The sequence below is a fragment of the Vulpes vulpes genome, chromosome 14 (genome assembly GCF_048418805.1).
Source record: "Vulpes vulpes isolate BD-2025 chromosome 14, VulVul3, whole genome shotgun sequence".
NCBI classification, from domain to species: Eukaryota; Metazoa; Chordata; class Mammalia; order Carnivora; family Canidae; genus Vulpes; species Vulpes vulpes.
This window is the reverse complement of record NC_132793.1, coordinates 116185571-116210784: the sequence shown is the minus strand read 5'-3', so window position 1 is coordinate 116210784 and position 25214 is coordinate 116185571. Positions and strand designations below refer to the sequence as shown.

The 25214-nt window shown below is 38.9% G+C and overlaps 1 long non-coding RNA gene across 1 annotated transcript in view; it reads left to right on the top strand.

Moving 5' to 3' along the window:
• The first annotated feature begins 372 nt into the window (after nucleotides 1–372).
• The window catches only part of LOC140595313 (uncharacterized), a 68942-nt gene continuing 44100 nt past the window's right edge, over nucleotides 373–25214 (top strand). Inside the window, exons 1-2 of the long non-coding RNA XR_011996807.1 lie at nucleotides 373–507; nucleotides 1033–1212. This is a non-coding gene — a long non-coding RNA (uncharacterized lncRNA). The remainder of the gene's footprint in view (nucleotides 508–1032; nucleotides 1213–25214) is intronic.

The window sequence follows — 25214 nt, the reverse complement described above, 5'->3', positions numbered from 1 at the left end:
AAGTCAATACATCCTTCTGGGAGAAGCCATCAGAGCATTGGTAATGAGCTGTGCAAGAGGCTCTGTCATCGGCATAAACTCTGGGGAAATAGAGGCACTTTGTTCCTGAAACTCACATGGTGTGACCCGCTCTTTGTGTGAAATGTTAATATTTTGCTTCGTGCTTGGCTCCTGGTGCCACTGCCAACACTAAGAAAGCTTTTGGGGAGTTTGCTGTACATTTTGTGAAAACTGCATGGAACTGGGCCAGATGTCAATGTGTGAATCAGAGCACTTCTCTAGAATTCGTGACTGTTCACTTTATTCTTTAGCAACTCCATAGAAGCTAAAATATCTGTGTTTGGAGAGAATGACGTCTGCTTTCTCATCCTCAGTTAGATGATAATATCATGTAGCATGTGGATGATGATAGCAGACAGTGATTACTTTCTCTTATAACTGCAGTGAAACTCTTACCTCATGCCAATTATGTCCTCAAAGTCCAGTAGCTTCTGCAACCTTCCTGATGTAAGTAGTTTACATTTTTCAGTAAATCCAGAGACATTAGTTTGTTCTGTTCTGCTGTATTCAAGATATGGCAGTTCCTCTTATTGCTCCTTCTTTCCTTTATTTAACCTTTTTTATTTTTCAACCTTTTACTGAAATAAAGGTAATCTCTGGATTTTATGGACCATTCACATATTTATTTATATATAAATTAATGTTAAAGAGGTAATTTATATTTATTATCCACATAATATATCACATGTATTCTATAGTGTGCAATTATTATGTACAATATTTACATTTTATAATACAGATAGCCTATATAAGAATAATGAGTGGATAAAATTATATAATTATATAATTATATATATAATTGTAGATATTCTACAATATCTAAGTAATAATTACAAATACTACACATCATATGTAAATAAGATATATTTGAATGCATTTTGTACTTATATATTACGGGATTAAATATAAAAAAACCTGACACAGTGCATGGCAAATGCTTGCTTCTCTTCCTTTTCTACTCACATTTTATAGGAATATTTTAATAAAGTCTCCACATGGAGCACCGACTATTCTCACCATATTTGAGGAAATGGTCAGATACTGAAAAAGTAACTGGATGAAGGACGCAGACTGGACTAGGGGAACTGAGAATAAGAAGTTGGTGTGTCCTACAGAGAGAGATGGTCCCTGAGCAGGCCAAGAGGAAGCAGAGTGAGTTCTATTTTTTTTTTAACTGTTAGGAAGTGCTGTTCAATAACAAAGAATAATAGACAAATACAAAAACTGGAAATAGGCATGTGATAGAAGTAATGGGAAGAAATTATTATAATAAGAAGGATAATTGTAATAATGATGATCCATGCTTTTATAACGATTTTGACTCCTGAAAACCAACTTCAGATACATAAGAAAGTATACTGATGTCCGCAAATTAGTTATAAATTCATCCAAAAATAAGATGGACTGGTGAATAGAGTGGTATAGAGAGACAGAAATGCAATATAAGCAAATGTAGCAACATGCTAATCATAGACTTTCACTCTACCGCTATCTAGGTGTTTACTGCAAAGTTCTTTTAGCTTTGCTGTATGCTTGACAATTTCAAAATAAAATGTTAGAAAACAGTGACTTCACTCACTTGACCCCACACGATTACCTCTGCAATCTTGGGAGCTACTTATTGTTTTCCTCATTCCCTCCCTGAGGAAATTCAGGCTCACAGAAGTGTTGTGTGTGGTTATAGATGTGGCGAGTGCACTGGGACATGGCAGTAAGGTACAAGGGCTGAAATTCTAGCTCTGCTTTCAGCTGAGGTCCAAAGCAGTTGGATTGCTGGTGTGCAACCAATTCAGGCTTTGGAACCTGTTTATGCCCAAATCTCATCTTTCTATTTTCCGTATGATCTTGAGAAGTGTCACCTTCAGTACTTTGAGCATGTTTCTCACCTGTCAAAAGGTCCAATAATGCCTATCTCACAGGGTTACTATGAACTTATCGATAAACAAGAGGATCTATATAGACAGATAAACTGTATATTCTATTAGAACCCAGATGTGCATCTGATCCTTCCATTCTCAAGGTCAGAGTAGCCCAAGGCAAGGAAAGAAGAAATGAAAGTAAGTATGAGGAAGTAAACTAAGATGCTAATCTTAGATTTTGTATTTCCAAGGAAAATACCAATTTTTCCTTATTTGTAAGGCCATTCATTCCTTAGATACAGGAACTTTTTGATGTTTCCTGTTGGATGGAGTGACTAGGGATGACATTTTTTTACATCTTAATTTTTTTTGTCACATTTGCATTATTTCTACTCCCCTAACCTGCATGTTTAGCAACTTTACAATTAAGGGTCAACAGTAGGTATCTCTTCCTCTGTTTAAATTATTTAATCTCCATGATTTTTAGTAAAGAAATGTGAATGAAGGTCCAACCCAGAGCTGATCTCATGTTGCTTTATTAGGAAGGATTGTTTATTCCTCCCCACACTGCTCCAAGCCCCATGCCTGCAGCTAAATATGATGGAGCTTCCAGTTTTGATCAAGGCTCTTGTTTAACTTTATTAAAAGATTTTATTTATTTTAGAGAGAGCATGGTTAGCAGGAGGAGCAAGGGGGGAGGGAGAGGGAAAGAACCTCAAGTAGACTCCCGAGCCGAGCATCGAGCCCATGAGGAGGAGGGGAAATCGATCTCACAACCCTGAAACCAAGAGTTGGACACTTAACCAACTGAACCACCAAGATGCCCCTCTTGTTTAACCTTAAATTTCACTTGTGATCAATGCGAAAAGAAATCTCTCCTGAGCTTGCAGTGTGGGCTCATATTGCTCACTTAAATTATCGAAAACAAGTTAAATTGCTTTCACTGCTAAACCCAGAGCTTGGTTATATTCTCTGCACAATGTTTTCTCCTAGTCTCATCAGCCATTATCACCTCCACCTCTACTATGCATCCTTCTTTTTCCCTTCTTACCTTTGGGTCAGGAGCAAAGATTTTCAACGTGGCTGGGAACCATCTGGGAAGGGGCGCTAGGGTGGCTTAGGGTGAGCAGCTGCCTTTGGCTTAGGTCATGATCCCAGCATCCTGGGATCGAGTCCCACATCAGGCTCCCCATAGGGTGTCTGCTGCTCCTTTTGCCTATGTCTCTGCCTGTCTCTGTGTCTCTCATGAATCAAAAACATAAAATCTTAAAAAAAAAAAAAGGAACCATATGGGTAGCTAAATGAACAGATTGACATCAGGGATTCTTCATTAGGACTGCACAGTAAATTACTCTGGGGACATCTGTTAACTAGGACCACCCAACTAGATATCCCAATTGAATTTATCTGGGTGGTGGTCATGCCTCAGTAATTAGAAAAGCTTTCCAGGTGATTCTATTGAGTAGGCAAGGTGGATTACCACAGAGTTAGTGAATCAAATTTCTCAGAAGTGGGGGCAGTCAATGTAACAGCATTCCTTTCTAGCAGTTCCCACCCCCCTATATTTCATAGATCTAAAAAAATGAGATCTTGATTATTCCAAAAATGGGAAAAATGAGAGTATCTGCATGATTGTGTTATTTTAAGGATTAAGTGGTTTATTTTTTAAAAATATTTTATTTATTTATTCATGAGAGACACAGAGAGAGAGAGGCAGAGACATAGGCAGAGGGAGAAGCAGGCTCCCTGCAGGGAGCCTGATGTGGAACTCAATCCTGGGACTCCAGGATCACTCCCTGAGCCAAAGGCAGATGCTCAACCACTGAGCCATCCAGGTGTCCCAGAATTAAGTAGCTTAAAAAGCACATCCCACACACTTAACACATGCTTTAGTAATTCTTGTTATTATTACTACTGCTTATGATTTAAAACTTATTTATTGGGGTGCCTGGGTGGCTCATGGGTTGGGCATCTGACTCTTGATTTCAGCTCAGGTCATGATCTCAGGGTCATGGATCGAGCACCATGTGGGGGCCCTGAGCTTGGAAGGGAGACTGCTGGAGACTCTCTCTTTCCCTCTCTCTCTGCCCCTCCTCCACATTTGTGCACACACTCTATTTTTTTTTTTTTATTTTTTTAAGATTATTTATTTATTTATTTATTTATTTATTTATTTATTTATTTATTTATTTATTTATTTATTTATTCATGAGAGACACAAAGATAGAGAGAGGCAGAGACACAGGCAGAGGGAGAAGCAGGCTCCATGCAGGGAGCCGGACGTGGGACTCCATCCCAGGCCTCTAGGATCACGCCCTGGGCTGAAGGCGGCGCTAAAACATCTGGGAAGGGGCACTAGGGTGGCTCAGCGGTTTAGCGCTGCCTTTGGCCCAGGGCCTGATCCTGTAGACCCGGGATTGAGTCCCACGTCCGGCTCCCTGCATGGAGCCTGCTTCTCCCTCTGCCTGTGTCTCTGCCTCTCTCTCTCTCTCTCTGTGTCTCTCATGAATAAATAAATAAATAATCTTAGAAAAATAAAATAACATAAAATTATGTTGCTAGAGTAAATCAGTGTTCTTCAAATTGTAATACAGTAAAAATTTGCAATTTAATGAGATAAAGTTTGTCACCGAAAAAATAGAAAAGTCATGGACTTTCTCAACCCTTGAAAAAATGCTAATGCATGCATTTTAAAACTTGAGTTTCCTTTTCTTCTCCTAGAAAGAGAAGGGAAAAGAGTTTTGGAAAGAAGTGAACAGGTTCTAAAGTGTTTGTGTTTCTCCCCTCTGCCATCAATAACCCTGGTGAAGTCAGACAATAAAGGGACTGGTGGACCAAAAGCTTCTAGAAGATCTGCTTACAGACCTGTTGGCTGGTATAGTGTAATGCTGCAAGTCCATGGTGGCAGCATCAATGTGAGGTATTTGGGCAGTGAGCAGGTCGCAGCATCCCTGTTTCCCAGTGGTCTGCAGGAGACCTCGGTACTATCAGACCTGATGTTTCTGAGAGCAGGGAATCAGACTAATGGGACCCCAAGAATGGGGTCCTTAGGATCATGGACTTGTAAAGGTGCTCTAACGGTGGTCAGGGACAGTGCACCTCAGTGGACACTAATCCACAGAAGACATTGATGCTACCATTGCTGTCATGGATCTCCAAGCATCCAGAGGATGTGCTGTGTGCATGAGAGCTTTCCTCAACACATAGTTTCTGTGAGGATGCCGTAAGCTCCTCCCTACACTGCTAGGGCATCTTGGAAAGGAGAGATGGGGTGTGAAGCAGGAAGATAGGAAATAAGACTGAGCATTACCGACGGGGACACTTATATTATTGCTTCAGTGAAAGATTACTAGATCATCCTTGATGTAGATGGCACCCTTCCCCCAGACTAGGTGATATTTGAAAGAGGATTCTAGTGAAAGATTAATCACTTATGGGCAAAATAAAGGCCTTAACATGTTCTCTGCCAAAAGACACACACACACACACACACACACACACACACACATCTTAAGCAATTGGCATATGCTACTACTTGTCTATGTGTGATTGACAAGCAGTTATTTTAGGTTTCATGTTTGATAGTGTTCTGAGGAAAACATCTTAAATCCCAGATGTTCTGGTGCCTGGCCAAATTAAAAAAAAAAAAAGTCTCACTGAGGTCTAATCTGTGAAGCCCCCTCAAGCATCAACTGTGATTTGAGTAATTTTAGTTTAGCCTTAAATAAACTCTTCTGGTTTTCATTAGGCATTCCTATTTTTATCATTTGAAAATTGTATTGCATCTTCTATAACTTTGGCAGAGATACTAGTACTAATATTAGACTCTTCAGATTTTTTTAAATGTAGCTTTGGTTCCCAATGCAACAGGTAAAAGGGTTAAGACTCAACTCAGAGTATGTGTATTAAATACACTGGGATCCCCCATCCAGGCTGGGGAAGGGGGCCCAATAGCCATGCCCATCTATGGTTCATATCTGAAATCTTAGGTGTAATTCCACTTTTATCATTATTGTGGCTGTTTGATACTAGACAGTGGACTCTGGCTTGTGTATGTCATCTAAATTCATACATAACTTATCTATAACTCTAATTCATTGGGCTTTCCTAAGGAAAAAAAATGAAGGAAAGGATATAACATCCATAGAACACTGTGAACATTATATTCTCCACTGTCTCTTGTCCCTAGAATAACACAGACCCTCATATAATACAAATCAGGAAGGTGGATGCCCAGAGAAATGCCTGAAGAGATACTTTAATTCTTTTCTTCTGCTGCTTCCATATGTTTAGTTATTTGATTTTTTTCAAGCTGTTTAATATGACTAATTGGTCATTCTTTCATTCAGCTCTTCATTCTCCACACATTTCTTTTAGCACCTACTATGTATTAAGCATGGAGCTTGGTATTATGAATATGTGGATAAAAAGTTTATATTTGGTGGGGCGCCTGGGTGACTCAGTTGGTTAAATGTTCAACTCTTGATTTCTGCTAAGGTCATGATCTCAGGGTCATTGGATTGAGCCCTGTAGCAGGCTCAAGAGTCTGCTTAAAATCCTTTCCCTCTCTCTCTGCCCCTCCCCACTCCACACACACATATGTACGTCTCTCTCTTAAAAAAATTAAAATTAAAATTAAAAATAATGTTTATTTTCGATCTTTGGCAGAATGGAAGGAAATATTCTCAAAGCACTTGGTAAGCAAATAAATAAGCTATGCTGTGGGTAGCTCAGTCACAGAGAAGGAGCACTTAAGAAGGTCAATTAAACACAATTTAAGGAGATTCACAGAGGTTTCCCAGAGAAGGTGCTGGTGAAACTCATCTCCAAAGATGAGTATGCAAAATTAAACAAATGAAGAAGCATTTGTTTCTTGAGAAAAAAAAAAAAAAAACAAATGTTGAAAGACAAAGTGATAGATTCTGTTGATGGTATTGGAATGTAGAGGACGAGGTGGTTTGTGATAAAGAAGAGGTAGTCTGAGTTGGATTTCTAAAGACCGTTGCATTCTCTATGTTTATAGAGAACCTATAATGTACCAGGTGCTCCTCAAGAAATTCAGGATCCAGCACTGACTGTAGCAGATGAGATTTCTTTTGGAGACCCTTTTGGGATGGGAGGAAACAGAGCAAAGGGCAGGTCCGAGCTTTGAAGATACTTTGAGACCACAATTGGTTTGTCAGGAAAGTAACTAGGGCAATGCCAAGACAGTGATAGATGCTAGGAAAAGAGTATAGAGGGCAGGTGAGGACAGTTTTTCTGGAGAGGTGACATGAAACTGGGAGGGTGAAGAGGAGTCTTCCATGTGAAGAACAGAGGGAAGGGCTTGCCTAGAAGGGGGAACAGATGGTCCAAAGGCAATAATGGGGGTTAGAAAAGAACCTGGCACCTGTGAGAAATGGAAAGAAGGTGAGCAAGCCTGGAACTTGAAGGTGGAGGGAGTGGCAGGAGGTGAGGTTAGAAAGGCAGGTGGTGGCAAGGGTCTGCAGAGCCTTGTGAACTCAGCAGGACTTCAGGTTTTCGACGGGTGTGTGCTGGGAAGCTTTGGGGGTATTTTAAGCAGGTGAGTAACATGACCTCATTTTAAAAGATTTTAAAAGATCACTGTGATAGCTCCACAGAGAATGCACTGTTGGGAACAAGTGTGGGCCAGGGGAGCCCAAGTGGGAGGCTCTGCTGTGGTCCAGGTAAGAGGTGATGACAGCTTAGACAGTGTTATTTTCCTGGGCTGCTTTGTGAAAGGTGAAAAGTGGCTGTGAGGTGACACCGCTGTCTCCCTCCAGGCTACATGAAGGGTAAGATCGAGATGAGAATAAGCACATTGCTAAGAAGAGGTAAGAAACGAATCCCTAGTATCTGGATTTCTTTCCACGTGTTGACAGTTTGCAACAACGTCACTCCAATACACAGACCCAGTCAATTGAACAGTTGATACCACAATTCCAATAGATAAACCAGAATGCCAGGGACTCAGGTACATTTTGTCACATTCATTCATCTAGGGTGTAGCGAATTCAAACTGGAACCCAGTCTGGACTCCCTGCAGCACTTTTTCCACGACCTCACGGTTTCTCTAGCATGACATGACACATCACAGGCTGCTGTCTGAAAGGCCGAGTCAAGCTGTCCAAGTGTGGTTGGTAAGCTAGTTTTCTGAAAACCCCTAAACTTTAATTCCACTCAGTGATTCCTCCAAAGGCCAACAGTTAGTAGCTCTAAGGGTCTGTGACCAGAGCAGCTGAATTCATGTGTGACACATGGAGCCTGTCCACCGTAACTCTTCTTGTAGCCACAGCACAATGTAAATTTTTGTAACTAGGGAAGAGACAGAATGACCAGGGAATAATGGTACTCAATTTGGAAGAAGAAAAATGGTGAAATTCCAAAGTTCTGGCTATCTGTGTCTCTACAAATGATAATACAGACAGAAAAGCTGCTGCATTTGGCAAGATCTTATCACCAACTTATTAGGCCAGTTGGCTGACGTACTGTAAGGTAGACCGTGTTTGCACTCAGAGGTCCTAGGGCATCAAGAACTTGGGTCGGGGAGAAGGCATAGCAGCATTCCTGCTTTGGGAAGCATTGTAAAAGTGCACATAGAGTCCAAAGTAGCTATTTTCTGAGACTATTAATGATCACTGTACAATTCTCAATACTTAGAATGGCTAGATCCAGATGTGCTAGAGCTTGTGAAGGCCCAATCTTTCATGTAGACTCGTGTGTTCATTTGATGTACCTACTAACATCCTGAAAACTTAACATTTTTAAATTATTTTTGAAAACATAACATTTTGGAATGCTACATCATAATTTTATTTAAGATTTTCTTTTTTTAAAAAAAAATATTGTTTCTGTTTGCCATGGTTGTACTGAAGTAGAAAATAAATAGAAAATATGTGGGGTGCCTGGGTGGCTCAGTTGGTTAAACATCTGCCTTCAACTCAGTTCATGATCCCAGTGTCCTGGAATCGAGACCCATGTTGGGCTCCCTGCTCAGCAGGGAGTCTGTTTCTCTCTCTGCTCCTCCCCTCGCTTGTGTTCTCTCCCTCTCGCTCAAATCAATCAATCAATAAAATCTTTAAAAAAATTTAAGAAAATAAAAATAAAATAAAATAAAATATTCATTTAAGCCTCTTAAATTACTGAATGTTAGATGAAGAATTCTCACACAGAGATGAATGGCCATACTGACCTTATCCAGGTTAGCAAGATGACCTACGAGACTTTTCAAGCTTAATACAAGTAATGCACATGTACAGATAATTCCACTTTAAGGATAAAAAGAAAAAAAATGGAACACTACAACAATTATTTCATTATTCAATATATATATGCACACATATATGCTATTTTTATATAACTTTTTTTATATCTTACTCTGTCGTGACAGCACCTGCACCTGTTCTCGAATAAAGCACAATAGGTGGTGGGGGAAATATTGTTACAAAGCAAGTTGAAATACAAGTAAGGGCTTTCTTGTTCCTTAAATGACCTGCCATACACCCAAGTAATAAAGCTGAATAAATATCTCATAAACTTCTTTTTTTTTAATTTCATAAACTTCTTAAACCTAAAGAGAGTTTGACAAGTTATCAGTCAACTACCAGGACCCACTGAAGGAAAAATGGGAATTTGGTGAGGCAAGATAGCTTTGAGACCACTCTGCTCTGATACTTCTGCAGTCCTCGAGCAGAGAGACCATCCCGCTCCATGGCCTGTGTCGTGTGAGGAGTGTCCCCCTTCCCTCACCCAGTCTAACTGCCCCCTCACTTCTCCTTCCCAGAGAAAGTAAACTTCCCAAATAAAACACCCATACCACATCCTTATCTCAGTCTCTGCTTTACTGGGGACCCAAAGACACCTGAGCACCAGCAAACACATACAAGAATGTCAGTGTCAGCGTGGCTTATAACTAATCGAAACTGGAAATGAAATGAGTGTCTGTCAACAGTGGAATGCATATATAACCTGGAGTTCATTTATTTAATACAATGTTATATAGCAAATAAAAAGGAATGTTCAGACAACCAGAATCTCACGTACATTATTTTGAAAAGGCAAGATAGAGGGGGGAAAAGGGCTGAGTGGCTCAGTCATTTAAGTGTCTGACTCTTGATTTCAGCTCAGCTTATGGTCTCAGGGTCATGAGCTTGAGCCCTGCTGTAGGCTGCACACTCAGTGAGGAGTCTGCTAGACTCTCTCTCTCTCTCTCTCTCTTTCTCCATCTTCCTCTGCTCCTTCCCCCAGTACTACCTCTCTCTCTGATAAATAAATACATCTTTTAAGCAAGAAGATAAAGAAAAAAGGAATATATAGATTGCTATTTCACGTATATAAAGTAAGAAAACAGACAAAACTAAACTATTTTTAGGGATGCATATAGCAGCAAAACTCTAAAGACAATCATAAAGCAATCATCATGGACATTAGAATGATGTTCATTTCTAGAGAGAGGAAGATAATGGGGAAGAAGGGAATTTGGGGCTTGGGGATACCGGCCACAGTCTACTGGGTCATGAGTGCACGGTTATATGGGAGTTCACTTTACAATTACTGATCAAATTGCAGCATTATTTTATAATATTTTTCTACACGCTTCATATCTGACCATGTAGTGGATTAACAGTTACAAGAAGAGTGGGGAAATGAAGGCCACCGAAAAGGAGGTATTAAATACTGTTAGCTGCTTTAGGTAAGAATCATATTTGGAATTATTTTGCTCAGCTGAGCAAACATCGGTTTCATGTTTCCTACAGTGGTTTTAAATCTTTTCGACTGGAATCTGCATAAGCTTCCCTATAATCTTGGCCATGATGCTATTGGGTGGGTATAATGAGTCCCATTTAATGAATGAGGAAACTAGTCATCAAGAAGTTATCTAACTGCCCAAAGACAACGAGCTAGCAAGTGGAAGAAAAGGAGTTAGAACCTCATTTTCTGGTACTTCAAGCCTACCTGAGTGGTACTGAATCTGTGTCTGAATGTAAGGTTTTCACCGTCTGTGTAAGTTCCCACCACCTTTCCCTCCAAACCTAGAAGGCGATGTGGGATTACAAAATAAGACCTGCCTGTGAGTATCAACATGGAAAAAAAACCCTAAAAAGTCACAGCTAGCAGATAGGATGGCAACCCTCACTTCTCTGTAAACCTAGCAATTTGGGTTTTTCCTTAGGATTTACCCTGGCAGTGCCAGCTCTACAGTCATTTACTGTCTAGAACCATCTCTAGCTTCCTTTTTGCTGGAGCCTTCTAAGAATGAACAAAATCAGCTGTTTAGTCATGAAGGTTTCCAGATGGAAACTTCCACATGTGTTCGGATACATGATTTTAGGATTGGATATTTGCACCGATTCTTTACAGTTTAATGAATTTGTCTATAACATACAAACAATTTAAACTGTTTAATGAACTTTTCTATAGCTAAAAACATGTGTACAAGGGAAGGGAAAAGGAGGGGTAGCCAGAAAGCAAAAGATAAATATATTAGCTCCTTAAAAACTGAAGGTAGGGATCCCTGGGTGGCGCAGTGGTTTGGCGCCTGCCTGTGGCCCAAGGCACGATCCTGCAGACCCAGGATTGAATCCCACATCAGGCTCCCGGTGCATGGAGCCTGCTTCTCCCTCTGCCTGTGTCTCTGCCTCTTTCTCTCTCTCTGTGACTATCATAAATAAATAAAAATTAAAAAAAAAAAGAACTGAAGGTAAAAAATTTTTAAAAGATCACATGATTTATGAGAATTCTATTTGTAATTACTTTCTTCAACCCACCCCCATACACTTGAGGAATGTATTCTCTTTTTTTAAAAATATTTTATTTATTTATTCAGGAGAGACACAGAAAGAGAGGGAGAGACACAGGCAGAGGGAGAAGCAGTCTCCATGCAGGGAGCCTGATGTGGGACTCGATCCCGGGTCTCCAGGATCAGGCCCTGAGCCAAAGGCAGACGCTCAACTGCTGAACCACCCAGGTGTCCCTACTCGAGTAATTCTACCTAGAAATGTGCCCACATTGTTTGTATTTTATCCTCATAATAACTCTAAGAGCTATGCAGTGCTATTTTTGAATTCCCCGATAAGAGATTATATTGTAGAGTTTTGGGGAGCTGCCATGTTCATATAGCTTCCTTTCCTTCTTTCCTTTCTTTCTTTCTTTCTTTCTTTCTTTCTTTCTTTCTTTCTTTCTTTCCTTCTTTCTTTCTTCTTTCTTTTTTTCATTCTTTCTTTCAGAGAGAGAGAGAGAATGTGAGCAGGAGGGGCAGAAGGAGAGAGAGAATCCTAAACAGGCTCCATTTTCATTGCAGAGCCCATGGTGGGGCTTAATCTCAAGACCCTAAAACCATGACCTGAGCCAAAAAACAAGAGTCAGACACTTAACCAACTGAGCCATGTGGACACCCCCTTCCACTTTTGTTCTTTCTAGTGTTGTTCTTTTTATACCTTTCTGCCAACATCTTTCTCTTCAGTTTTCCCAATTAGGATCCTCACTGTTGAATAAAGGGGAAAGGAGAAAAAATGAGTGGGAAATATCAGAAAGGGATACAGAACATGAAAGACTCCTAACTCTGGGAAACAAACTAGGGGTGGTGGAAGGGGAAGTGGGTGGGGGTAGGGGTGACTGGGTGATGGGCACTGAGGTGGGCACTTGACGGGATGGGCATTGGGTGTTATTCTATATGTTGGCAAATTGAACACCAATAAAGAATAAATTTATAATTAAAAAAAAGAATTTACTGAAGGTAAAAAAAAAAATAAAAAAAAATTTAAAAAAAGGATCCCTACTGTTTTTCTCTTGCTAAGTCATTGCGCTTAAGAAAAGATCATTTTCCCCTGGTTTCTATAGAAATTTCCTTGTAACACCTAGGCATTGAGGCTCTGTTCAGTCATTAGCTCTTCCTGTCTCTAGCCTGATCTAACCATAGAACCTACTGCTAGTTGTCTTTAATCCACATTGGTAGGACCCCTTCCTAGTCTGTCCATGGCCTGTCAGAAGAGGAAATTCTATTTTTCTGGAAGAAATCTTGTTAGGAAGTAGACAATCTATACTTCTGTTAGTTTGAACAAAAGTACAACAATCTACTTCGGGGAGGGTGGGCAACAATTATTGGATCCCACACAGAATGTAGGAATTGTTTCACCTAGTGTTCAGCCTGTCCAGTCTGAAAGCTGGACGATTTCCATAATATTTGGCAGATAAAATATAAAATATCTGTCTATCCTTAATTATTCAGGTTCACAAGGAGGCCATAGAGATTTCTTTTCACAATGAATATAAGCAGGGGTGACATTAAAAATATGTCACCATTGGAATGGCACACATTGTGGCTCAGCTGAACAGACCCTGGGATTAGCATCAATCATGGCTATTGGACATTAGTCCTCAATATAAATACTTCGTCCAAATAGGCAGTCATAAAATGTGGAACCATTTATGTAAATGTAAAAAAAATCATGTAGCATTCCAAGAATTGACATTATTAGTTTTCCTTTCTTTTAGTCATTATCTTTATCCAGTTATAATATTACCTAAATGAAATTTCTGCCTGGCTTTTGAGATTGGAGGGTGTTCCTCTGTTGATTGATCATGTGCCTTGAGATTAGAGGTCAAAAAGTATACAAATTATTTATTCTATTGAATAAATATAATAAATTTTTACAAGTTATTTATTCTATTGATTTGCAAATCAATTTGTCTATTTTTATTTTGAAATTAATTTCATTGATTCATAGGTATCTCAATTATCAGTACTGAAAGGGCCTTATTTTTAAAAACGAAGGGTTGGGGTAGAGAAAGGAAGGGCCCAGGCTCCCAGTTAATCCACTAAATAGTGGAGTAACAAATCCCAGAAGCCTGATCTGCTGACTTGTCACAATTTGTTGCTGGTTTAACAAAGAGATCATGTCTTTTTTTTTTTTTTTTTTTCCCTTCAGCCTAGTCATTAATTTTCAAACTAATCGAGAGCATTTTCCCATCACATTTTCTAGACAATGGCAATTTAAAATGTTTGGTTTTTTTATGTTCCCTCGGTAAGAATCTTTCTGCATCAGAAATGTGCATGCTGAAAAAAAATAACATAATTAGTTATCTCTGCATTATTCAGATCTTCAACTGCTGAAAAAATCTGCTCACCAAGGGAAATAATCAAACGATTCATTAATAGAAAATAAATAATGAATATAGCATAAAGCAAATTCACATACATTAGAGAAGTATTTGGAAGAGAAATATTTTTTAAGTTCCAAATACTATTTTACATGGGTGAAGTGACAAATAGGCCTTCTAGGCAGACCCATGCCTTTTCTAAAGAGATGTTGTCTGTAGAGACTGCCCCGGAGTCTAATAAAACCAGTAGTGGCAGCAGTGAGTGTAAAGACCACCCCCATCAGTTAACAAAGACTGCCCAAATTCTAAAGTTCCTCCATTAGGGAGCTCCAACAGATATGCCCTTCAGCTCTCCCTGCCTCCAGAGTCTGAGTGAGGGACTCATACCCCTCCCTATGTGTTATTTCCAATGCTATAATGTGATGCTCTTACACTCTTCTCTGTATCCCACAATAGACTTGAATCTTTGTGACAGAGTGCCTGATACATAGTAGGTCCTCAGTAAATGTGTGTTGAATGAAGAAATAACAAAATAAATATTCAATAAATTGTTAACTTGGAGATATTTGGATCCATTTTCAAATGGACCATCCATTTAAAAGTTCCCATCCTATCTCTGCGCTGGCAACTACTGAAACAGGTGTTTTCTTTCCTGATTGTTCCTTGTAACAATAACATAAGCCTGGAGCTGCAGAATTATCATATAGATAATGCTATCAGAAGTTGCATGAGAGCAAAGCCAAAACAAACAAATAAAAAAGTTCTTTAAGAGCCTAAGTCCAAATAAAGGGAGAAGTGACTGCTCCCATTGGCGTCATTTAAGCATCTGGATTCAGCCACCACTGAGCCATAGATACCACCGGGTTTTTCAATTACGTGTGGCAAAAATTTCCTTTGAGCTTAAAGCAGTTAGAGTTGTGTTTCTGTCCTGTCACTTACAACCAAAAGAATCTTGACTCACAGAGAGAAATACCAGGGATGGGAACTTGGCCAGCAGTTGAGTATTTTTCTCCTTCCAGAGTTGAGCTTTGCCCAATACAGAAATCACTGTGAATGTGCCTGGGATAGAGAGCAACAAGGGACTCCCTGTGCCTTGGGGCTCATTGCCTAGCAAGGGATGCCTCTCTGAGTGTGACTATAATGAGACAGTGCTCCACAAACTGAAGTTATAATATTCCATTCTGGAGATTTTTTGTTTATGATCACCAATCTCATTATTATTTGCTTGTGAAACATTTACATCAATTTGATCATAAGAAATCTGTGAATGATACATCCTATTATTCATTGGACAAATGATGTTATTTCTATTGCATTAAAATAAATACATGTAAGTAGTGAAATAGAGTCTATCCATGTGTTAAAATCTTGTCACCTAAGACAGTGGTAGGCATCTTAAACTCATTGAAAGATCAGTATCAAAGATGCACAGATAAAGCTCCATAGGAGCACAAAGAGGAAGGGAGGGAGATCCATCCTGAGCACATCTGCACTTTGAAACAGTCCCTCTGGCAGAAGTGTGACAGACAATTTGCCAGAGTGAGTCTGAGCCTGTGATTCCTCTTAAGAAGCTACTAAAAATATCTCTGAGTATTGATCAGTGACTCCTCTAAAATGGTGTCAGTGGGGATGGTTCCAGAAGGGACAGGTATGAGAGATATTTCAGGGAAAGATTATGAAGATTTGGTGTCTACTTGGCATAAAATGAACACACAACAGAGTTTGGTTGACTAGGTTAATGCTTATGTATCATTAACCAAGGAAGGGAATCAGAGGAGAGAAAAGTGCAGGGATGGAGCAAAGAAGATAAAAAATTGCTTCTGGGGACAAAGATCTTGACTGACTCACAGTACAGCATGTTGGAAAGCCTTTTAGACAGTAGGAAATGTAGTTGGGATTCCTGAAAACACTATTCACAAGACAAGAACCTCAATGTCAATATGCACATTGTAAGACAGGCTTAACTATACATTCATTTTTTTTAAATACAAATTAAAATAAAGTGTCACTTTTTAATCAGCAATTTTAAAATTAGAATTCTCTAGTCGAGCCAAAATGAGAGAAAATGGGCACAACTGCAAACATCTGAGAGTAGTTTAAGTTGGTTTAACCTTTCAGCAATGCATTTTGGCAAGGCATACTCAAGGCAGCACAGATGAGAACACTTTTTGACCTACTGCATATACATCTAGGGACTTATTCCAGGGAAATTGCAACCTGTATATGCAAAAATGTATTAATAAGGATACATTTCACAATTTGCAATTATAAGTAATTTAACATTTCAAATTGATAAAAAAACAATTCTGCCAACTATGGTACATTCCTCTAATGAAATAATATTAATATTAACATAATGTTAACTGATGTGAGAAAATGTAAAAATTATTTTGCTAAATGAAAACAAAGTTCATGCTCTAGAATGTATAGAAATTATGATCTGAATTTTTCTAAAAGATAAGGTTCCGCTGAAATCTTGATAGACTTTGTCTATGGGGAATAAACAATGCCCCTGGTTTATAATCACAAGAATATGAAAATAGCAAATACATATACACGTAGTTAGGATAACAAAGTGCTCCTGGGACTACAGTGGAACTCGGCTCCATCTGATCCTACACTGGTTGAGGCCAACTCTTATTCGTGGAGATGATGTTATCAAGATGATAACATGGCAGACCAGGAAGGAGCACAAGTCCCCCCCCATTGGGGGTTGGAATTTTGCCAGTGACAAAATACTGAATTTAAATTCTAAAAAATCACTTGTTTTCACCTTGCTCTCATTCCTTAGCCTAGTTATCATCCTCATCCTAGATAAGATGTAATAATAATTATATGGTAACTATTTATAATAACTCTGTAATCAGTATATTATTAAAATAACTATAATTAATAATTGCTTGCTCTCTCATCTTTCTGATTTTAAGGTTCTGGGTAGTTTATAAAGTAATATTATGTGAAACATCTCATTTAGTTTATACAGGAATAATGCAAATAACGTTTATGCGGTCAAAATTTTTGATCAGCACTCTGAGAAGTGAATACTTCTTTCAAGACATCTGCTGATAATCGGCACAGTATCTTCCACATGGCCTTTGGCATGGTTTCTGGAGCTGTTCTTTTTATCAGCTGTGTGATCCCAAGAAAGTTCCTTCACCTCTCTGCCTCAAGTTTTTCATTTGTGCAATGGATGTCCTACTTCCCATGTTGTAGGTTTGTTGTGAGGAAAAAGAAACAGGCCTACATTGAGAGGTGGAGACCCATACTCAATGCAGGTGGATCTTATTAGGATTCTGCTGGTATTTGAGAAGTAAGCAGGTCTCCCTTTGGGAAGTCTTCTAGATCAGCCTTCAAACCCAGTACTCTGATTCTGAAACAGACTGCTCCAGCACATGGGAGCACAGGGCTGCAGGCACATCGTAGGCTCCAGCTTGACAGCTCTTGAATGAGATCTTGCTGAGTAGACACAGATTTGCTGTAGGCAGTGGAGAAGCCAGCAAGGCGACCATATGAGAAAGGCCAGCCAGCTCAGGGATTCTCCTCAGAAAAGCCTAAAGGAATTAGACATAGATACAGATATACAGATAATTATTTTGATATATTTATGCATTCGGAAATTTGGTACATGAAGGAAAAAAAACTGTTTCCCAGATGCATCATTCATCATCATACCTAACATTTATTAATTATATATAATATATAATATATATAGTAAATTGCATATAAAATGTATATAATAAAATTATATGTCTCTGTGTGTATATATATATGTATATAACAGGTCCTATTCTAAATATCATCTGTATATTAAATTATTTAATCCTTACCATTCTTGTTATGGTTCTATTGTTATTCCCATTTTACAAATGAAGCACAGAGAGGCTAAATTTCTGTTGCTTAAGGCCACAGAGCACTTTGCTTTTATTGTGTGTGCATATGAAACAAGCAAGGTGAGCATGGATTTTCTTTAAAGTATATATGTTCATGCATTTACTCAACATTTCTTAAAAGTAGCCACAGTGCACCAAACACTGTTCTAAGTGGTGTGATACAGAGAATAAAGTAAGAAAGAACACAAAGCATGGATTTTTTTTTCCCACATGGAGGTGTCTACAGGATGTGGAGGGGAAGCATGTGCATCCTGGAGCCAGCCTGTCCATGCTCATGTCATGCACCTGGTGTTTACTGACTGTGGGCTCTTCTGCAGGTAACTCAGTCTCCCTATGCCTCAACTCCCTCATCTGTCTAATGGGAATAATTGTAGCACCTACCTTTAAGAGCTGTGCTGAGTAATTAATGAGTAGACACACTTGGAGTTCTTAAACAGAGCCTATCACATGGTAAGGTTTACATTGTGTGATTTTATTTTCTGGAGGGAAAAAGAGAGAGAGAGACAATAAGTATTTGCACAAATCAGTGTAACAGTGGTTACATGCTCTGGGATAACCCAAGTGTAGCGAAATGATACCCCAGAGATTTGGGTGGCTAACTCCCACGGCTGCCCAGTAGGCCTGCAGAGGTGACCCACGCTCTGGAATAAAGAACAGGATGTGACACTCGTGGATCTCAGGAGAAAGAAGTCTAGTACTTACAGATTGAGAGGGAAGAATGCTTCTAGTGTCAAGGGCAGAAAGAGCCCCCATGGATTTGGCATGTGGGGAGATGTGAGCCAGATCCTACAGAGCTTGATACGCTGGAATTTGGATATTATTTCTAAGAGCAATGTGATCCTGTAGGGGAGGCTAAATTTGACCCCTATGCTCTTAGGGTTTTTGGCTGGGCTTGAGAATTATGTTGACATAAAACATATTAACAGGAGAGAAACATACAAATTTATATAATGTAGGTTTTGGAAGGGCATGAGAGCCCTCATAAGGACATGAAGTCTCAAAGAAGCACTTCAGGTTGACAGTTAATTGACACAACTGGACAAAAAGTAATAAACTATGAAAATGTGACAAGGCAAAGTCACTTACGTGAGGGTAGTCAGTGGGTGGAGAAGTTGTCCATGAATGTCCATGAATATTTGTACAGATTTCTCTCAGGTGCCCACACTCAGTGATAAGAATGCTACTTTGCCTCTGGTTTCAGGAAGACCTCTTCCATGGGGGATTCATCTCCTGCTTTTTGGAAGAAGTGGGAGTGTCAGAGTACCCTTTAGGTGCTCATTGTTGTTTACATGCCTTTAGCTCAAAATGAACCTGATGTCCAAGGGGCACACTTGGGGGTGACATTTTCTACCATGTTTCAATGTCATCAAAGAGTTTACATCATGAAGTGACATCATATGGTTTACCTTTAAAATAGTCTCTTGGATTGCCTTCAGAAGAGTGGCCTGCAGGCGGGCAATAGTGCTGGCAGGGAGAGTGAGCAGGGGCTACTGCTCTGGTCCAGATGTGAGTTGGTGGGGACTTTATTTACGGTGGTAAGAGTGGAGACTGAGAAGTGGATGGATTTGAGGTATATTTTGGGACTCACCTTAGCAGGACTGCTGATGACATGGGCCAGATCAGAGTACAGAGAGGGAACCAGACTATAAATTATCTATGACTCCTAGATATGTGAATGGCAATTGACCAGATGGAGGTGTCTATCACGAAATGTGGAATACTGGTTACTGAGCCCTTTCGGGGGAAACAGTCATGTGTTCTCCTCTGGGTGTCTTAAAATTGCCATGACTATTAGAAATTCAAGGGGAAGGGGGTGGCTGGCTCAATGATCTGTTCAGAAACATTGATCTGATCTCAGGGTTGTGAGTTCAAGCCTCACATTGGGTGTAGAGATTACTTAAAAATAGAATCTTAAAAAAAAAAAAAAAAGAAAGAAATCCAAGGGGAAATGATGAATAAATAAGCAGTCGATGCAAAGGCTAGAAATCCAGGAATGTGCTAGGCGAGGGGTATAGTTTGCAATTCATCATCATATAGATGGCATTTAAGGCACCGATATAGACAAAACCACTTAGAGAAGGTGTGTGGATGAGAGGCGGCAGGGCTGAACATTAAGGCTTTACATTTAAGGGACATCAAAAAATACATTCCTTGTTCCCCTCCTCAGGGGTAATGACTAGTATGAATCTGGTACAACTAGTGCAAATCTTTCAAAGTCATGTTAAAATAATTGCAATTGCAATACTTCATAAATATGGAAACTTTATGGAGAATATTATTAAGTATATCAAAGATCATATATATTAAGAAATAAAACTTTTCTTCCCAGGAAGGCATAACCCTAAGGCTCAAAGTGAGCTGTCATTCCCTATTGTGTTTGAAGCAATGTATTGAGGTTTACATTGTTTTGAATATCATTTAAGTACCATCCTGCATTTTACTTATAGTCTGTCTTTTTCACTCTTCATGTCTGTCTGTGAGATGAATTTCCATTGAGGTCTAGAGATGTAATGAATCCTTTTTTTTTTTTTGCTGTATAATATTCCCCTTTCTCTCCCACTACTTTTGCTCCATTTTCATATTAATAGATATTTGAGTTTATATCAAACAATATGGATGGGGGCATCCTATTCTGACACATTAAGCAAAGTTTATCTAGGAATAAAATTGCAGGCTCACTATATATTTGTACCTTATACTTTTACAGATAATGCTAAATCGCTCTCCAAATCAAACATACCAATTTATGCTCATACCATTTGTGTCTGGGAGTTCACACGGCTTCCCATCTCTACCAGACCTTCTAATTGTCAGACTTTTACATTGCTTGCCAATTTAGGAGGTGTAAAATGGTATCTTGTTGTGATTTTTAGCTTGCTTTTCTCACATTACTAATGAGGTTGATCATCTTTGCTCTATTTTTTTTTTTTTTTTTTTTTTTTTGGCTGATGTGTTCATTTTTTAGCAAAATAGCTCTTGATGTTTTGGGCCATTTTTCTGTTAGGTAACTTTTGTTTTTTTCACTGATTCCAGGAATTCTTTATAAAGGTCACATGTGTGGTGAATAACTGTTCGAAGTTTTTTTTTTTCTCCCTGCTACTATCTTTGTTAATGGTTTATTTTAATAAAATAAACAAAGCTTTTGTATTTTATGTAATTTATCAGTCTTTTTCTTACTGCTTCGTGTTCAGAAACATTAAATGCAGTCCTTATTTATGAGCTCTTACTGGCATAATAATAATGATATTTTCTTCCAAAAGTTAGAAGAATTTTCCTTCATAAGGGCTGGGAAGAATCCTTTTCCTCTTCTTTCTGCTCAGCTGCAAGACAAGTCACATTGACATTGAGGTTGGATTTTTTTTTTTTCTTGTCTGAGCTGTTCACTGAGAATGTGGCCCTCTAAAGTTTTGGGTTTCTGCACCCATTCTTTTTCAGCTGGTCACTTACAGCAGACAAAAAGTCTTGCCTCTGTCACCTGTGGGCATCATATTCAATAGGAGGCTCACAACTACCAGGGATTGGACAACAACTGTACAGCTATCAGCTTTACTGACAACTCATCACTCGAGATTCAGGATCCTACTCTATCCTGAACCCAGAGTGTCTGTCACCAGCTAGACTCCAAGACCTGATCTTTATTGCTCACCTGCGTGTACCCACTGACCTTTGTCCCAGATTTTCCTTAAGCTCTTGTTTCTAGTTTATTTCTTAACTTAAGCAAAGGACTCTACACACCTGACATCCCATTATGGAAAACAAAACCACCCCTCCAGCAACAACAAGTGCCCAGATGAAAGGCTCTAGTGGCCCAGACCACTGAGACCAGTTTTAGCTAAAGGCCCCACCTCATGTCTGAGCAAATAGACCATGGAGTGACTTCTAGAATGATCAGCCTCTACCTTCACTTCATGATAATACTAAAAGCTCTACAAGGAGGAGCACAAGCACACATATATAGTGTGTATAGGCATATTTCCTATGGCATATGCACAGTCTTATGTCCACCTCTACATACAATCACAAGGCATCCCTATCAAAATATCTACCCTACATAAAAGCAACCCATGACCCTTGCTAGAAGAGTCACAGCTTTGGAAGTCATTCACTGTGATCTCCTTATTTGCTACAAATAAAGTTTTCTTTGTGCAACAACCCTACCTGGTGTATCTTTAACTCACCAAGGAGAGAATTCATGTTGGTTCAGTTACAAGAAAAATTCTAGTATTTTCTGGCAATCTCAATTATTCATTTAAATAGATTAAGATATATACTTCCCCCATAAGTTTTGTTTTTTAGCAAGAAACTACACCTTTGTTTCTTTCAAAGGATCTCTAGATCATCATTTTGATAGAAACGAATGTCTCATGACTATTTTTATAATCTGTGTGGTAGAAAATACACGGTTTACTTATTTACTTGCTTACGTAACTTTTTAAAAATATTTATTTATTTATTTATTTGAGAGAGAGAAAGAGAGAGCTGGCAGCAAAGAGGGGCAGAGGGAGAGGGAGAGAATCTCAAGCAGACCTGGTGCTGAGCACAAAGCCCAACCCAGGGCTTGATCTCAGGACCCTGAGATCCTGACCTCAGTGGAAATCAAGAGTCAGAAACTCAACTAACTGAGCCACCAAGGCAGCCCCTTGCTTATATAACTTTTAAAGGATGCTTTTTCACTAAAAATATGTTTTTAGGATCTATCCATTCATGACTGTGGTTCATTACTTTAGCTGCTGAATATTCATTATATTAAATTAATCCCCAAATGTGCGGAATCTTAGTGGAAAATTTTAATGGAAAACAAGAGAGTCCTTTGAAAATACATAAAAAGACATATTAGAATAAATGAGTTTCAGTGTCTCTGCTTCTAGATTGGTCTATATACCTACGTAGAGTAAACTTACCACATTGTGAAAAAAACATTGTTTTATTGCATTGCTGGTGTTAATCATAAGCCCCTCACACTCATTAAATCATCAATCTTGTTTCCTTGTTTTGTTTCTTCATGATTCCCAATTTTCTACTCCATATTCCTATAGTCCTTGTCCTTGTTAAACTCTATCTGAGCAGAAAGTCAAAGGTGAGCCATGTGTCCTATGGTGACCTTTGACCCAACACTTCATGGGAGGATGCTCTGGATGGGGGTAGGGAGGTAGGGAAGGATTCCTACCTGAATTATTATGATCACCAAAACTAAGACAGCTATCACTTTACTGAGCACCTACAACATGTCAGATGATGTACAGAGTAATTGATACTATAAGAAAAAAGGTTCTAATTCCATGTTATTGATAAGAAAAGTGAAACTCAGTAAAGTTAGAGAGTTCATCCATACTACAAGTATAGGTTGTATGCAGTGCTTTCTGACATTTTACACAAAATTGCCCCACAATAGGAGTAAATCTATAGGACCCAGTTACTACTGAGTATTCTTTTCAAACACAAAATTTTCTCAGTCACTCTGCCTGAAATATCTTTGAGGTTTTTTTTTAAAGGACTAGGAAATTTTCCTTTACTGGCTCAGTCTTCATGGATTGTATTTTCTGTGTGTGTCAGCCAATGATGCATATCAACCACTCCCAAACTAGAGGTGTAAAACCACGTAATATTGATCTTAACGATACTGTTGGCTGGAGAGATGTTTCTTCTGGTCTGATTTCTGCTGGACTCTCTAATGCATTGGTGGTTAGCTATGTGACAAGCTGCTGTCTGGAGCTAAGATGGTCATATTTGTATTTCTGGCAGTGGTTGGCTGGCAGCAGGGATGCCTTGGTTCTCCTCCATACAGTTTCTCTTGCTCCAGCAGGATGACTTAGGTTCCTTCATATGGCAATTTCAGGATTCCAAGAACAGAAAGTGGGCAAGCCCTAAAACACAAATGCTTTTAAAGTTATTCTTGAGGCATTTTGCTTGTGCTCCAATGATCAAAGCAAGTCACATGACCGATTCAATTTCAAGGGATGGAGAAACACATGCCACTCCATCACAAAGCAAAGCAGAGCCATTCAGGCTCAGGGAGATCTTTGTGGCCAGTTTTGCAGTCTATCACAATTATGATCTGCTATTTTTGTTTTATTCATTATTTCACACATTCTGGAAATAATAAAGCTGTGGCATTGTTACACATGAAGAACATTCTTTCTGCAAAAAAAAATGGAGACTGGTTTCTTCGAAATATCTTCTGTGGGGGTGTTACAGAAGAATAAGCCCTGTGGTTTTGATTACAAAAAGAATACTCCCAGGGTTTAGTGCTGGTGGGAACTCTCTCCCTCATTACCCATAAACCATTTGTTTCCTATGTCACCTCAAATGTCCCCACCTCTTGATCCCATCCCCTGCTGCATATCAAGTTGGGATCATGGTCAGTCTGCTGGCTGTCTCACTTGATTTTGTGGTTCTACTGACTTTCACTCAACTTAGATGGGCACTGTCTTGGAACTGGAGTTAATGCCTCCAATTCTCTGATAAAACAGTTAAAATAACAGCCCCTAAAGAGGGTTTATAGATATTCTTCCATTGCATTTTTTTTTTGAGTTTTTATTTTAACTCCAGTTAACATATAGTGTTATCATAGTTTCAGGTGGACACTATAGTGATTCAGCACTTCCATACATCATGCAGTGCTCATCACTACAAGTGCACTACTTAATCTCCATCATCTATTTAACAGGGGTTGTGTTTCTTATTAAGATGTTTTCTAGATTATTCTGGATTGCGTGTGTAACTTTTTATTAACCAGAACTCCATACTGCATTGTTACAAGAAAACAAAACAATCCAGAAAACAAATAAACAAAAAAATCCATTATAAATGTTCTAAGTGCCAGGAAATTTATACATAATGTATTTCATCTTTGTTATGCCAATTACTCACAAGAAAGCCACTTCTAAGATGTTATATAATTGAATTAAACCCAGAAATAGTGGTTTTAGATTCAGCCTTACCAAATAATGGCTAAGAAACCTATCTGAGCTTCAAATATTCCATCTATAAAATAATGCTGTTGATATGCACTTCAAAATGTTACTGTAAATATAAAATTAGATCATATATGCGGGGAAACTGTGTAAAATCAGGAGTAAGACATGTATAATCCTGAGAGTCAGTGTGGTTCAGTGGAAAATGATAGAGACCTGGGTTTATAATCAGTTTAGCTGCTTTCTAATTAGAGTGGAAGAGGAGAAGGAAAGAGGAGGAAAAAAGGTATGTGTCCCTAATTTTTAACTCCAAGTTCAACTTTAGGGCACTATAGTCCTCCAGGTAGAAGGTGAATTGAGGATTAATGAGACTTTAAAAAAGTGGCTTTTTC